Consider the following 15,597-nt stretch of genomic DNA (forward strand, 5'->3'; position numbering starts at 1 on the left):
TCAAAAATTAAGCCAATAAAATAGCCAAATATAATTAATAGGAAAAAGAAATAATAATGACATGTTTAAATATAAGAAATAAAATACATACAATTTTTTAAAAACTGAAAGTAAAATGAAATAATTGAAGTATTAATAAATAATGAAAAATATTAAATTTTTGACATTTTGCCTTTCATCACTGTAATATCTGTTGTCCTGTTTGTACAGTGACATTTTCTTCCATTTATGCCCGTTGTCTTACTTTTTTCTCATTTTGTTTTCCGAGAAGTTTCAGGTCACAGTAAAGTCATATACGGAATATAGGGAACTCCCATATACCCAACATCCTCCCCTTTTCCCCCTTCCCTTATTAGTACTTTTTCATATGTGCATGGTACTCTTGTTATAACTGATAATGCAAATAGTTGAACATAGCTACTAACCAGGATCAATTTTTTACATTATGATTTACATTTTAGACTGTACACTTTTATAAATTTTGATATTTAACATGCTTGTGTCCCTCATTGCAAGATCATGTAGAACACTTCCATTACCCACTAAACATCCCCTGTTCCATCTATTCTATTCCTCCCTCCCAGTCCTTTGGGGTCCACAGTGACTACCAGGCTTCGCTCCTCAGATGACAAGATTCACAGTTACTTGCCACTACATTGAGGTCTTGACACACTGGTTTGTCCTCCCCTATTAGGACTCACACATGCTCTTGAGATTCCCCACCCTCTGTTTCAGAACATATCGGTCCTCCCTGGATGGAAGTACAACTCCTTCCTGCTCATTAGGTGGGTCTCCACCCACTGATATAGTACATTATGGTAAAATGATCACTCACACATTCCCTAGAAGCCATCTCCAGGTGTGCCCTGTCCCAAATGCCCCCATCCAATACCCTAAACTGTAATTCTTTCTTGTCATAGTGCCATAAAAGGGATCCCAACTTTGTACTTTCATCCACATACCTGCCCTTTCCCAGTGTTCATCTGGTCCCTCCTCAACCCTCTCCCCACTTCCATGGACCATCCAACCCATGCTCCCCAGGCTACCCCACTGTCAGACCTGCACCACCCAACCCAAGAATATCACTATACTTCTGTCATATCCTTCTCTGCCCAACTACACACTTCCACCATATCATAGATTTCACCCATATGGGTATTGGCTCACAACCTTTGCTGTTTCTAATTCCTGTAAACCTATCTTCCAGACAACAGCTCTCTGAGACTGCTTGATTTGCTTAAATCATATCAGTGAGGCCATGTAATTTTTGTCCATCAATGTCTGGCTTGCTTCTCTCAACATAAAGTCCTCAAGATTCATTCATGTTATCCCATGTGTTAGCACTGTATGCCTTCTGAGTGCTGAGTAATATTCCATTGTATGTATGTATGACATTTTATTTATCCATTTATCTGTTGATGGGCATTTGGGTTAATTCCAACTTTTGGCAATAGTGAATAATGCCACTATGAACATTGGTGTGTATATATCTTTTCATGTCCTTGCTATTGATTCTTCTGGGTACATTCCCAAAAGTGGAATTTCTGGATCACATGGCAGTTCTATAGTTAGTTATATGAGAATCATGCCCAGATTCTGACCAGTTTACAAACCTAATCCAATACGTATTTTTGGAATTCATAAACCATACAAAATGCTACTAATGGTTACCAAGTATTTTCTCCCATTGGGTAGGCTGCCTTTTATCTTTCTTGACAACCACTTTTGAGGTGCAAAAGTTTTTAATTTTGAGTAGAACTCACTTACCTTTTTTCTTTCTCTGCTTGTGCTTTGGGTATGAAGTTCATGAAGCCATATCTTATTACAAGGCTTCCTTATGTTATCTTCCAAAGTCTTTACGGTCTTAATTATTATATTTAGATCTTTGATTCTTCTTGAGTCAATTTTTGTGTAAGGTGTGAGATGGTGTTCCTCTTTCATTCATTTGGATATGGATATCCAGTTTTCCAACCACCATTTGTTGAAGAGGCCATTCTCTCCCACAGGAGTGGGCTTGGTGACCTTGTCAAATATCAGATGACTGTATATGTGAGGCTCTATGTCACTATTCTCAGTTTGGTTTCCTTGGTCAGTATGTCTATCCTTGTGCCAAAACCAGGCAGTTTTGACCACTGTAGCTTGGTGGTACGTTTTAAAGCCAGGTAGTGTGATTCCTCCAATTCCATTTTTCTTTTTCAATATATATTTGGTTATTCAGGACCTCTTGCCATTCCAAATAAATTTCATAGTTTTTTCAATTCAGTAAAAAATACTGTGGTTTTTATTGGGATCACATTAAATCTGTCTATTATTTTGGGTAGGATTGACATCTTAATGATGTTTAGTCTTCTTATTCATGAAAAGGGAATTTTTCTCCATTTCTTTTAGTCTTCTTTGATTTCCTTTAATAGTGTTGCACAGTTTTCTGTGTATAAGTAATTCACATCTTTAGGGGAATTTATTCCTAAGTATTTTATACTTTTAATTACTATTGTAAATGGAAATTTTAAAATATCCTCTTCAGATTGCTAATTATTGGTGTACAGAAATGCTACTGATTTTTTAATCCTTTTTTATTTTTATTTTTTACTAAATTGTCTTTTTTATAAGATGCTTAGATCACAGAAAATGTTGCTTGTTCAGAGACACAAGTTTGAAGGAGGAATTTTTCTTCAATACCAATCCTGACTCAGTGCTGATCCACAATGTCTGGATTGTCTGCCCCTAACTCTTCAGAAGCCCACCTCTTTCCCTCCTCACACACCTGACTCTTCTCTTCCATCCTCCTTTCCCATCAGCAGAGAACCCACAGTGAGACACTTACAGCTCCTGCAAGGAGAAATTTTTCACAACTTCTTTATTTTAACTTTATCACTATAAGTGTACCCTACTGTGGATGACTCATTCTCTATTCATATGTCATTTTCCCTGGGGTCTCTTCTGTAGACACACTGGGTAATTCGAGGCCTCTGGGCTCTACGAGGCACAGGGAATTACTTGGACTGGCAGAGTTCCCCCGGGGTTTCTTCTTCCTGGTTTGTTCTCATCTGATTCTTTCTTTTTCACCCTGTGATAGATGACCAATATTTGGAGAGGTTTTATTGTCCTATGGTTTTCTGAAATCTGTTGAAGGGTGAGGTTTGCCATCTTGATTATCTTCTTATCCTGGAAGAGAAAGAGTGAGCCCAGGAAGGCATTAGTTTGGGAGGGAGTGGATGGGGACAGGAATGGTAAGGGGGCTTGTAATCAGGGGTGTGTGCTGAGGAGGGGGTTTATACCAGGCAAGGATAGTGGGAATGCTGGGTGGGGAGTCAATGGGGAAGAAGAGGAGGATGAGTAGGGTTATCTGACCTTGTTACTATCTCTGGTCTTCATTAAATAGTCAGTCTTCTCGGTCCCTCTGGTGCATGTGGTTGATTCTTTTGTACTCATGATGGGGTTTTCTGTATCAATTTTAGGCTCATCTTTTTTAGTGGTTACTTGTCCCATGGTGTACTCAATAGTGGCCTCCCCCACTGCTCCTGACCTTCTTATATATAAGTATCCATGACAGTAAAAACCACACCTTCAGCTTTGCGTGTCAGCAAGGCCTTGTCCCCAGCCAATGGTAGTCCAGGATGGCCGAGACATCATAAAGCAGCATTGCTTAGCGGAGGGGGAGGGGATGTGGGAAATGCCAATGTGCTTTGGTTAGAGTAAGGGGGAATTTCACCGGTACTTCCTTAAAAGTCTTCCAAAGCGACCTGTCACCTCTCCTTATCCCCAGTGGCTCAAATGTGGGTAGTTCGCATGGCAGAGAGAGGGTGTTTCCTTCCAAGACTTTTCCATTGGCCACCCCCATTCAGTAGTTCTTCTATTCTCTTCCATTCTTCACCATTACCTAGAAATTTGGTAGTTTCACATAAAACCCCTTTGAGCTAATGTGGTTATATTTAGGTCTCAGTGATAATGTGAATCTTCCCACTTCCCTCCAACAATGGTCTTAAAGACCATTCACTACTTGGTTTACCATCAGGCAACTTTTCCAGTGTGTGTGTGTGTGTGTGTGTGTGTTTACTTGTCTCTGTGTGTGTGTGGTTACTGGGTAAATTTTGGGAGGAGGGACTTCCATCCTGATCATATTGATAGGTTTCTTCTTCCAGAGAGCTTCAGATCAGTATTGGTAAAGTTATGGGCCTCCCCCCTTGCCCATGGCTGAATTAACACCTGCGCTGTGCCTCAGGGCTCTGAGAGGTGTTGTCCCTATGACTGTGAGGATCAGGATCTCTTTTGGAGACAGAGGTATAGGTAGCAGCAGTACAAACACTTTCCAAAGTCCTAGGATTGTGACCTCTGAGTGCCACGTTGCACCTGCTCTTCCTCCACATGAGTGAGGAAGACCTAATGGACCCATGCTTTGCATAGGATATTGGTCTTTCCCTTGAGCCCTCTATAGATTGGGGTGAAGACCTGGTTGACTCACACCACCAGAGGTTACAAGGTAAAAGTTGTTATCTTTAGCATAGTGTCAGGGAAAGTTTATCCTGGAATTGAGACACACGATTCAATCTGTCATTTGTACATTGGTCAGGGCTTGAGCACATGATACCAGGCTACTTTAAAGATACTTCCAATTCCATAATGCTGTCCCTAAACACCATATTTCTAGCTTCAATTGGTTAGGACTATGAGAGAGGTTAGTTAGAACTCAGCAAATATAGCAGAAAATCTCACAGTCCAAAGCACAAGCTAGCCAGAATGTACTACCTCAGAGTGAATGCTCTTCAACAAAAGAGCTGGTGATCAAGAGAAAGACAAAGAAAGACTCCCAGTGATGGTCGACAATGCTTAGATATCCTCCCACAGCCCCAAACGTTATGGACAACCCACAGAGGGAGGATGGGATCCCATCCAAAATCCATTTTGGATGTCAAGACGGATGATGCCTTATGCATCATGTAACAAGAGAGTATGAAATGAATGACTACTCACAAGAGGCTTCCTTGGAACAGCAGTTTTCCCATCAGGTACAAGAATGTGATGTCTCGAGAGCAGGGAAACAAGACTGGCTTGGCTTTTATGGCGATGCCTGTGTCAGGCTGGGGTAAGTGCTCTTGCGTGTGAGCTAGGGATTGTTCGGTTTGAACTTCCTGCCAGTCCTAAAGCAGGGAGCATCTGGACTTTCTTCTCAGTTTGCCCAGATATTGACATAAGGGGAAGAGGGAAGGGTGAGCCTTAAAAGCTGTCAGAAATCCAACATCAAATATAGAGTCAGACACTTTGTTACAGAACTTTAATAGACCAGTGTTACGCACGTGCGAGATGGATGATCCACCATTTAAAAATTTCATAACCATTATAACCAAGGTTCTTATATATTGCCTTTGGTTTCAACTGCATTCATGAGATCAGAAATTCTCAAATTATAGTCCCTTCAATATTATTTAAGTTTGTTTAGAATTACTTTGGTCCATCAATAGATCAACTGTGCAGAAAGACTGCCAACTTCATCAAGTCTGAGATGTGGTCTACAGGAATGCAGTTCTAGTTGCACTATTTATCTGCTGAATGATGTGGGGGATTCTTACATCTCCTCTAACCCTCCTGATTCCTCGGGCACACATAGACCCAAATAATAGCTACAAAGTAACATTTACTGAACAGGAATCATGCTAAGTATTCATATCCTTCTTTAATCCTTATCCTGAATCCCTTGAGGACATTTTTTTTCCCCAGCACTGCCAAGACTCCTGAACCCATTTCTCTTGCAACTGCTGAAGCATAAAAGAACATGAGGAAGAAATGAGATGTGGAGGCGTTTTTGGGACTTGGAGTTGTCTTGGGTATGCTGCAGGGACAGTTACCAGACACTGTATGTCCTCCCATGGCCCACTGGATGGAACGTGGGAGAGTGTGGGCTATGATGTGGACCATTTACCATGAGGTGCAGCGGTGCTCAGAAATGTATTCACCAAATGCAATGAATGTCTCGTGATGATGGAGGAGATTGTTCTATGGTGAGAGGAGTGGGGTGAGGGGGTGGGGGGGTATATGGAGACCTCATATTTTTTGAATGTAATATTGGAAAAATAAAGACAAAAAAAGAAAAAAGAAAGATGAGAATTTCAAAGCAAACCTAAATATTTCTCTTGAAAATATGGATCCTTTTCTTTTTTTTTTTTTTTAAAGATTTATTTTTATTTATTTATTTCCCCTCCCCTCCCCCGGTTGTCTGTTTTCTGTGTCTTTTTGCTGCGTCTTGTTTCTTGTTTCTTTGTCCGCTTCTGTTGTCGGCAGCAGCACGGGAAGTGTGGGCGGCGCCATTCCTGGGCAGGCTGCTCCCTCCTTCGCGCTGGGCGGCTCTCCTTATGGGTGCACTCCTTGCGCGTGGGGCTCCCCTACCTGGGGGACACCCTGCGTGGCGCGGCACTCCTTGCGCGCATCAGCACTGCGCATGGGCCAGCTCCACACGGGTCAAGGAGGCCCGGGGCTTGAACCGCGGGCCTCCCATGTGGTAGACGGACGCCCTAACCACTGGGCCAAAGTCCGTTTCCCTGGATCCTTTTCTTAAGGAGGCCACACACTCCAGTTTCTCTTGGACATGGTTGGCCTTTAACGGTTTTTATAGTATGCCCATTCACACTTGTATTAGTTAGGCGAAAAGGTGCTGATGCAAAATACCAGAAATTTGCTGACTTCCTAAAGGGTATTTATTTGGGGTAGAAGCTTACAGGTTGAAGGACCACTTCTCCCCTCCTATCTTATTCGTAGCTAGGGATGGTGTCCGAGTATCCCACCTGTGTGGGCTGAGAGCACCTGCAGTTCCCATAGAGGCTGGTGCAGATCCCCCCAGCTCTCTCCCTACCGGAGTTAGGGTGGGAGCTTAAGCTAGAACTGCAATTCAACCTGGGAGGAAAGAAGCCGATCCCTACCTTCACTGTGATTTTCAATCAGGCCTGTTTCCCCTTGTGCCGGGGTGGAGTAAAGGTGGACACTACCAGCCTCTTTCTGACTTGGACAAGTTCAAACTTCAGCTGTTCTTAGGATTATACCTTCACCAGCCAAATGACCAAACAGTAGCTGAAGTCTGTGCCTGGCCGTCTCCTCCTCCCCTGATTTTGGAAATGGAGCTTCCAACTCCAGCCACAGAACAGCTCCCAAGGAGGCTTGTGCCACCACTGGAGGATGTGCACTGGCCTCTGTGGCGTGGAGTGCTCTACTCATGAATTTTCACTGCAGATGGGCAGTCTCTTCCCTTCATTCTTTCAAGGATGTTGCAGGATGCTCTTCTGGTCTCCTGGACTCCCCAGACAGGTGCTTTAGATAGCTCTGTTTAGATTACTGACTGTCCCCTAGCATGAGTTGACTCTTGGAGCTGCTTACTCTGCCACCCTCTTGCACCCTGGCCAATTTATTTTTGAAAAGCCTGCCAAAACCACTTGATTGGGAAAGAATACACTCTTCGACAAAAGCTACTGGGAGCAATGAATATGCATATTCAAAAAAAAAAAAGAAAAACAATTGAAACCTTATCTCACAACATGAACAATATTAAATCAAACCATAGGAAAAACCTAAGTATAAAAGCAAGGAGTATAAAATACTAGAAGAAAATGAAGAGAAGCATCTTCAGGATCTTGTCTTAGGAAATGGTTTTTTAAACTTTGCAGCCAAAGCACAAGCATCAGAAGAGCAAAGAGATAAATGGGACCTCCTAAAAATTAAAAATTTTGACTTTGTCATGAAAATGAAAAGATGACATACTCAGTAGGAGAAAGTAGTTGAAAAGCATATATCCATTAATGTTTTAATATCCAGAATATGTAAAGAAACCCTACAATTCAAAAATAAAAGATAACCCAATTAAAAATAGGCAATAGTTTCAAATAGACATTTCTCCAAAGAGGAAATTCAAGTGGATAAAAAGCACATGAAAAGTTCCTCAACATCACTACCTTTTATGGAAACGCAAATCAAAACCATAATGAGACATCATTTCACACATAAGAGAATGACTGCTATTAAAACATAGAGAATTAAAAGTATTGAAGAGGATTTGAAGAACTAGGAGCACTCTTTCACTGCTGTTGGGAAGGCAAAGTGTTGCAGCCACTGAGGAAAATAGTTTCGCAGTTCCTCAGGAAGCTAAATTTAGAATTTCTGTATATGTTAGTCAAAGGGGTGCTGATGCAAAATACCAGAAACTGGTTGGATTTTATAAAGGCAGGAACACTGGGGCTGGAAACTTAGTCCGTTCTTACGAGCTGGGGGCCTTCAACAAATCATCCAATTCCTCTAAGCCTGAGCATCTTCATTAAAAAGGGGGATAATAACAGTTCTTGCCCTGCAGGGGGGACAAGGCAGCAGGGCACTTGGCACATAGTAGATGCTCAATCAACAAGAGGCACTGGTGTTAATAAAGCCAAATCTGCTATAGGTAGACGAAGGATTACTTTGGCCACCGGGTCCCCGCCCCCCATCATTCCAACCCCAGCCCCTCCATGCTTCCGCTGATCCCTAACGACCACCCCAGGAGAGAGGGGAATTTCCCAGGGCCCCTCACCCTTGACTGCAGTGTTGAAGGTGGAGGCCGCCAGGGTCGGTTCTGACATGAACGCGATGCGGATGGTGTTGCTGTCGCTCAGCAAGCCCTCAGAGGGGACACTCTTGGTGGGAAGGGAGGCATACAGAAGAGCTGAGGTGTTGGTCCACCTGCTATAGACCGTTATCCTGGCAGGTGGGAAAGAAGAGGGGAGCATAGAGGGGGCCTGCTTGAGTCAATGACACACAGAGCAGCAGAGGAGATGGGCAATGAGGGCTGCTTCCTGGGTGTCCTTCCTGGGTTCGAATCCTGGCCCTGCCCTTTCCTTGCCCGGACAACGTGCTTCCCCTTATCAAACCTGCTTTCCACTCTGTAGAATGTGGTTAGAAGCTGACCCTGGATTCCTCATGGCTTTCTTCTGAGGTTGTCTGGAAAGTGACAGTGATGTGTATGATAGTTAGTTAGCTAAATAAATGATGCAGATTATTATTAATTGAAAAGTTGGTATTAATGCACTAACAGGATTCCTTAAACAATGACACATAGAATCACCCAGGCCTGGGCTGGAGTCCCACCTCTGGCATTTCTAAGCTGTTCAACTTTGGGTAAGAACAAAACCTCTCTGAGCCTCTGCGTCTTCGTTCATAAAACTGGTATAAGGAGACTGACATTAGAGTGTGGGGATTAGAGACCATTTTTATAAAGTATGAAACACTGAGTATGGATATAAGTCAAATATCTTAAGCACTTGATCCCAAACAGCCTCTGTGTCTGATCTTCATTTCTTTCCTCCCTCTATTGTCTGCTCTCTGTGTCCATTCACTGTGTGTTCTTCTGTGTCTGCCTGCATTCTCATTAGGAGGCTCCAGGAACTGATCCTTCCATGGTGGGAAAGAGGCAATCATTCCCTTGTGCCACCTCCACACCCTGGTCTGCTATGACTCTTATTGTCTCTCCTCTGTGTCTCTTTTTTTTGTGTGTCATCTTGCTGCACCAGCTCTTCGCGTGGGTCCACACTCCTGCACCTGGCAGCACTCCTGTACGAGGCAGCACTCCAGGTGGGCCAGCACTGTGCGTGGGCCAGCTGTCCACACAGGCCAGCTTGACCTCACCAGGAGGCCCTGGGCATCGAACCCTGGACCTCCCATATGGTAGACACGAACCTAACTGGGTGAGCCACACCAGCTTCCCTGATCCTCATTTCCTAAGAGCACTTCGTGGGGAATCAGGGGTACTGATTTCCAGTCCCCATTCCCCAGTGACTGCGTTTATGTCAATATCAAAGCATCGTTGGGCCTCAGATTCCAAAAGGGACTAAAACGTCTTCCCTGCCTTATCTTACAGGTAGCCTTTGAGACTATGAAAAGAAAGTGCTCTGAAAGTTAAATGTGCTGACAAATGTGGGGTATTCATTTTCACTCTGATTAGAGACATCTGATACTTGGCTCTTTGCTAGTCACAGTATTTTTCAAGACATTATGCAAAAGTGGAGGAAAAAATACACAAATTGGATAACTTTCTTTTATGAAGTTATCAACAGGTACTTTTATTCCATTGTGTTTTTTACTATGATCCATAAAAAGGGTTTATTTTCTATGCCTTGAATAACTTCTAATGTCACCAAGACACATAAACATTGGAGTCACAGTGTGTTTATTTTACCAAGTGTCCAATGTGGTTGGGATGGGGGAGGTGGGCAAGGCTGTGAGTGCCATCCCAGGAGTGGGGAGGGCAGCTCCACCGTCTTCTGATCCCTGCTACCTCTCTTCGGATCTGTGTGCCAGCACTCTTCTTTCAAAGAACTGAAGCCTTTGACAAAGCTCTGGAGGAAAACATCAAGTTCTCAAAATCTCTGTAGTCCATTAATCTCCTAAAACAGTAAATTTCTAGCTAGTTTCCCTGCTGGAATGCCTGCAAATGTAGTAAACTTTATCTCAAAACTATATATAATCTGTGTTCAAATGAGTTTGGGAAATTCTGGGTTAAACAAAAATCAAGTGGCTTTTTGTCTGCAGGACTTACCAGTGTCCTTGCTTGTTTACTGTATTTTAGGGCCTTCCAAGATGGAGATAGGGAATACAGTGTCTCCCAAACATGTTTGGAAAGATAACCCACCTTTCAGAGTGAATATTTTAAGAGTGGAGTTCATAAAGACTTCATTTGGGGGGAAATCGTCTTCAAATCTTCCTTCATTGTTTTTACTCAAAACCCTTCTGTGGTTGCCTATTGCCTAGAGAAGCATCCTGACATTCACAGTCCTTCAAGATTTCACCCCAATTTACCTTTTTGGCTCCTCATGAGAAAGCCTGCCTCATCCTCCCAACAGGCTTGTTCATTCCTTCCTCTATGTCTTTGCCCCCTCCCCATACTCCTCATGCTGTATCTTTTGGATGCCTTATCCATTCTCTTTTCAAATTTTAGATCAAATTTTAATTTTGTAAGTGAAAACTTTTCTAAGTCTGAGTGTTACAACTGATGTATTGTGGGGTTTTAGCTGATTATTCCTCAAAATTCATCAGACAGAAGAAATTAATTTCTCTTTCTTCTTAGCACGGTGGGTGTCTTCATTTTTATTTTGCATTGCCCTTTCACTGTGACAAACTACTGCAAACCTCATTCCCCACAAACACACTTGAGAACTAGTTTACTCTCGTGATTGTCAACTCATATCTTTCTTAGACTTTCGAAGGCAGACACAGAACCCATCAGTGAACAGAGTGCCCACTTAACCCATATGTTATGCTTTAAAAAACTCTATTTTCCTGAACTTTTTCCATGCTGCTCATTCTTGTTGTCTGGCATAGACTTAAACTTGGTTCTTCCCCAGCACCAATGAGAAGATGAAGCCCTGAAGAACAGTTTTAGAAAGTTCCTTTGCCAAGGGATGTCAGTCCTAGCTTTTCAATTTGGGTTTCCTAGGAGGAAGGACTGGGTATTTGCTTTTTTTAAAGAAGTCCCCAGTTCATTTGGATACTATCAAGGAGCCCCATTTTGCAGTTCCTGTTCGACACTATATACCTTAAAACAGTGATTTATTGATATGGAGTTGTTCCAGAGAAAGCTGGACAACTCAGAAGGAAATGGACTCAAATTTTGAGTAAATGATTCAATGATTGGATGACTTCTGTAAAAATCCTTTTCTTTCCTATAGAGTTAATATTCCAGCTACAGAGCTGCAAAGAAGCCAGGGCACTCAACCTCTGTTAGAGTCCAGGAATCTAAGGTTCTGAGATTCTGGAAGTGTAGTAGATGCTCTCTGTGTCCTCCCGTGTATTTTGGTACTCATGGTTCCCACATTTGCTCTCGGCTTCCTCCCTAAACTCTAGACTCTCTGCCTGAGGGCTTTTCTTGGCCAGGCATGCTCACCCAGCACAAAGAAGAGTGGACATGTTGATCGCGTGATGGACGGGGAATGGCGGGTCAATACTGTGAGCTCCCAGGTGTGCTCCATACAGGCTCCCAGAGGTCCCTGGTGGAACGGAACCCCAGTTGCCCACAGCAGCCAACAGTTCACTAAGGCATCCTTTCCCAGCCTCACTTTTTGTGCCACTATGAATGCTCTCTAGGATCAACTCCTAAATAAACTACTTGACCTCACATCCTCACCTACACCTCTGTTTCCAGGGGAACCCAGCCAAAGTCAGTGAAGCTAAGCATCTGCATACAAGTTTTCTAGAATATGCACGTTTTAAGATTCTGGGTTCTATGCATACTACTAGACCCCACAGACGTGCTCTTGCTTGGATGTTGCCTTGGGCTGTCCCTTAGTATTTTCATGCACATAACTCTATTTTCTCCATTTCAACCTTTCTATCACCCCAGGAATCAAGGTTCTCTACTGCTCTCCTGCTCTGCACAGAGCCAAGTATATGGCTGAGGTCAGAGCTGGTGCTCAGTAAATACCCCCTCTTTGTTCAACAGCACAAAGGGACGTGCAGGAGAAAGAAGGCGGCAATGCAGAAAGGCGGACCTCCGTTTCCTTTTTTGCCTCTTCCTTTACCCTGATGTGTGGCCCAGGGCAAGTCTGGATGCCCTAGCTTATGCTCTGTAAAAGGATGAGAATGGAGCTGACATCTCTGAAATCTTCCCCATATTTCCCAGATCTTCCTTTCATGACTTCCTTGAAATCAAGTATCAGTCATTTCAAGCCTCCAAATCTCTGGGCACATTCTAACTTTCTGGGAGGGAAGGGGGCTGGGCAGGGACCCGCTGAGGTTTACCTGTCCTTGTCATTCAGCAACAGCCTGTCAAAGTGCAGGTGCAGCCTCTGGCCCACCCGTGCTTCGATTGTCCACACACAGAACTGGCTCCCTTTGCAGTTTCCAGAGTAGCTGGCAGAGGTCACAGCCGATGGCTGCATTGTGCCCTGCCTGCCTCACCGCAAGACTCTGGGTCCAGAATCAGGGATGAGTGGGGGAGCAGAGAGAGATTGAGAGAGAGAGGAAGTGAGTGTTTCCTCTTCCCTGATACCTGCCTCTACTCCTTAGCCAGGGTAAACTATCAGAGGCCTGGGCGTGAAAACAGTTGGAGAGGGAGATGACGGTGGGGACCTATTCTTCTGGGGAGGGTCACCTACTTGACGGGGCATCTCATTCATGGTAGGGAATGACTAGGATTCAAGTTCTCTCCTTGATGAGGGGCCCTTGATTCTTCATTATGGAAACGGCAGTCAAATAGGGCATACACAGGCAGCTCACCCAGGAAGAAATACACACACTTAGTAAGCTCTAAAATGTCAGCCTCACTGGCAATAAAATAAATATAAACTGTATTCTCTTTCTAGCTATGTAATTGGTAAGATGAAAATCAACGATAAAATCCCAAGATTGCAGAGAGGTAATGGGAAATGGCTGCTCTCATTCACGGCTAGTTAGAATGCAAACTGGGGGAGGCGGACTTGGCCCAGTGGTTAGTGTGTCTGTCTACCACATTGGAGGTCTGCGGTTCAAACCCCGGGCCTCCTTTACCCGTGTGGAGTTGGCTCATGCGCAGTGCTGATGAGCGCAAGGAGTGACGTGCCACGCAGGGGTGTCCCCCTGTAGGGAGCCCCATGCGCAAGGCCCTGGGCCTCCTTGACCCGTGTGCAGTTGGTCCATGTGCAGTGCTGATGCGTGCAAGGAGTGCCCTGCCACGCAGGGGTGTCCGCCACATAGGGGAGCCCCACGTGCAAGGAATGCGCCGTAAGGAGAGCCACCTAGCGTGAAAGAAAGTGCAGCCTGCCCAGGAATGGCGCTGCACACATGGAGAGCTGACACAGCAAGATGATGCAACAAAAAGAAACACAGATTCCCGTGCCACTGACAACAACAGAAGCGGACAAAGAAAACGCAGCAAATAGACACAGAGAACAGATAACTGGAGTGTGTGTGGGGGGAGGGGAAATAAATAAATAAATAAATCTTTAAAAAAAAAAAAAAGAATGCAAACTGCTGTGACCTTTCAGGAGGGCCAGTTAGTGTAAAGTCTAGAAAATATGTACAAACCCTTTGACCTAGTAATTACGGTTCTGGGAATTTATTCTGCGGGAAGATTCAGAGAGTCCCACAAAGATTTATGAATGTGGATATTCACTGCAACATTGTTTCTAAGAGTGAAAATTGAGAAACATCACAAATGTTCACTCACAGGTGTTTGTTGAAACAAATTACATTCCATCCATAAAGTTATCAAAAAAACATGTTCTCAAGGAATATTTAAAAATATAGGAAAATATTGACGATTTTTAGTGGAAAAAAAAGCAAGTTAGAAAATGGCCTGACAAACCATTTTCAATAAGATATTTGCAAGTGTCAGCTGAGACCATGAATATAAAAGTGATTTGCTTCTATTTTTTCCACTTATGTATTTCTTAGGTTATTTTTTAGAAGAACCATAGGTTGCTTTTATCATAAAAATCTAATAAATATTAAAAAGAGATTTGTGAAGTGGGAAGATGTATACGCATGTGAGAGGGTATTCTTTTTTTTTTTAATTTTATTCATTTTGTAAAAATATTACATTCAAAAAATATGAGGTCCCATTCAACCCCACCACCCCCACCCTACCATCCCCCCCCCCCCCCCCCCCAGCAACACTCACTCCCATCATCATGACACATCCATTGCATTTGGTAAGTACATCTCTGGGCATCGCTGCACCTCATGGTCAATGGTCCACATCATGGCCCATACTCTCCCACGTTCCATCCAGTGGGCCCTGGGAGGATTTACAATGTCCAGTGATTGCCCCTGAAGCACCATCCAGGGCAACTACAAGTCCCAAAAACACCTCCACATCTCATCTCTTCCTGCCATTCCCCATACCCATCAGCCACCATGGCCACTTTTCCCACTCCAATGCCACCTTTTCTATGTGTACCTTGGATTGGTTATGTCCGTTGTACCTCCATGTCAAGAGGAGGCTCAGATTCTACATGAATACTGGATGCAATCCTCCTGCTTTCAGTTGTAGGCACTCTAGGCTCCATGGTGTGGTGGTTGTCCTTCTTCAATTCCATCTTAGCTGAGTGGGGTGAGTCCAATAAATCAGAGTGTAGGAGCTGATGTCTGTTGAGGCTCAGGGCCTGGCTATCATATTGTCAGTCCAGAGATTCAAATCCTGTAAATATATCTTAAACCCCAACACCAACTACAATTCCAATAAAGTAACATGAAAGTCTTGTGAAAAGAGATCCCATCTGTGTCCAGTTTCATCATGCAGAAACACCAGCTCCAAAGAAGGGCCATCTGACATAGCAGTGAACCCCATCTGCCATGACCATAGAACCTGTGGGTCTCTTTAGTCTTCAAAGGAACCAATACTTGGGGTTGTATCTACTTTATCTGTCTTTTAGACTCTGCTCAGTCGTGCATAAGGGCAATCCTTCTGACAACCTCCAGACTCTTTTTTAGAGACTCATAGCCATATAAACTCATTTGTCCTTTCCATTTCCCCCTTATCTTAGGTCAAACAGCATTTTAAAGTCATGTTATTATATGCAGACAGGGATATTCTGCTGATCCGCATTGAACCTTTAATTTAAGGTCATTTTCTAGTTGCATCATCAGTTGGTACTTGGTAGTGATCCCTCGGTGCCA

The 15,597-nt window shown here is 43.5% G+C and overlaps 1 long non-coding RNA gene across 1 annotated transcript; it reads right to left on the reverse strand.

The window, feature by feature from the left end:
• Positions 1-2,840: 2,840 nt before the first annotated feature.
• On the reverse strand, positions 2,841-3,544 carry LOC131275661 (uncharacterized). Its single transcript, XR_009183133.1, has 2 exons — positions 3,352-3,544; positions 2,841-3,165 (listed from the first exon to the last, which is right to left on the reverse strand). It is a non-coding gene; the product is annotated as an uncharacterized lncRNA (long non-coding RNA).
• Positions 3,545-15,597: the final 12,053 nt, after the last annotated feature.

This window comes from Dasypus novemcinctus, chromosome 23 (genome assembly GCF_030445035.2).
Source record: "Dasypus novemcinctus isolate mDasNov1 chromosome 23, mDasNov1.1.hap2, whole genome shotgun sequence".
Taxonomy (NCBI): domain Eukaryota; kingdom Metazoa; phylum Chordata; class Mammalia; order Cingulata; family Dasypodidae; genus Dasypus; species Dasypus novemcinctus.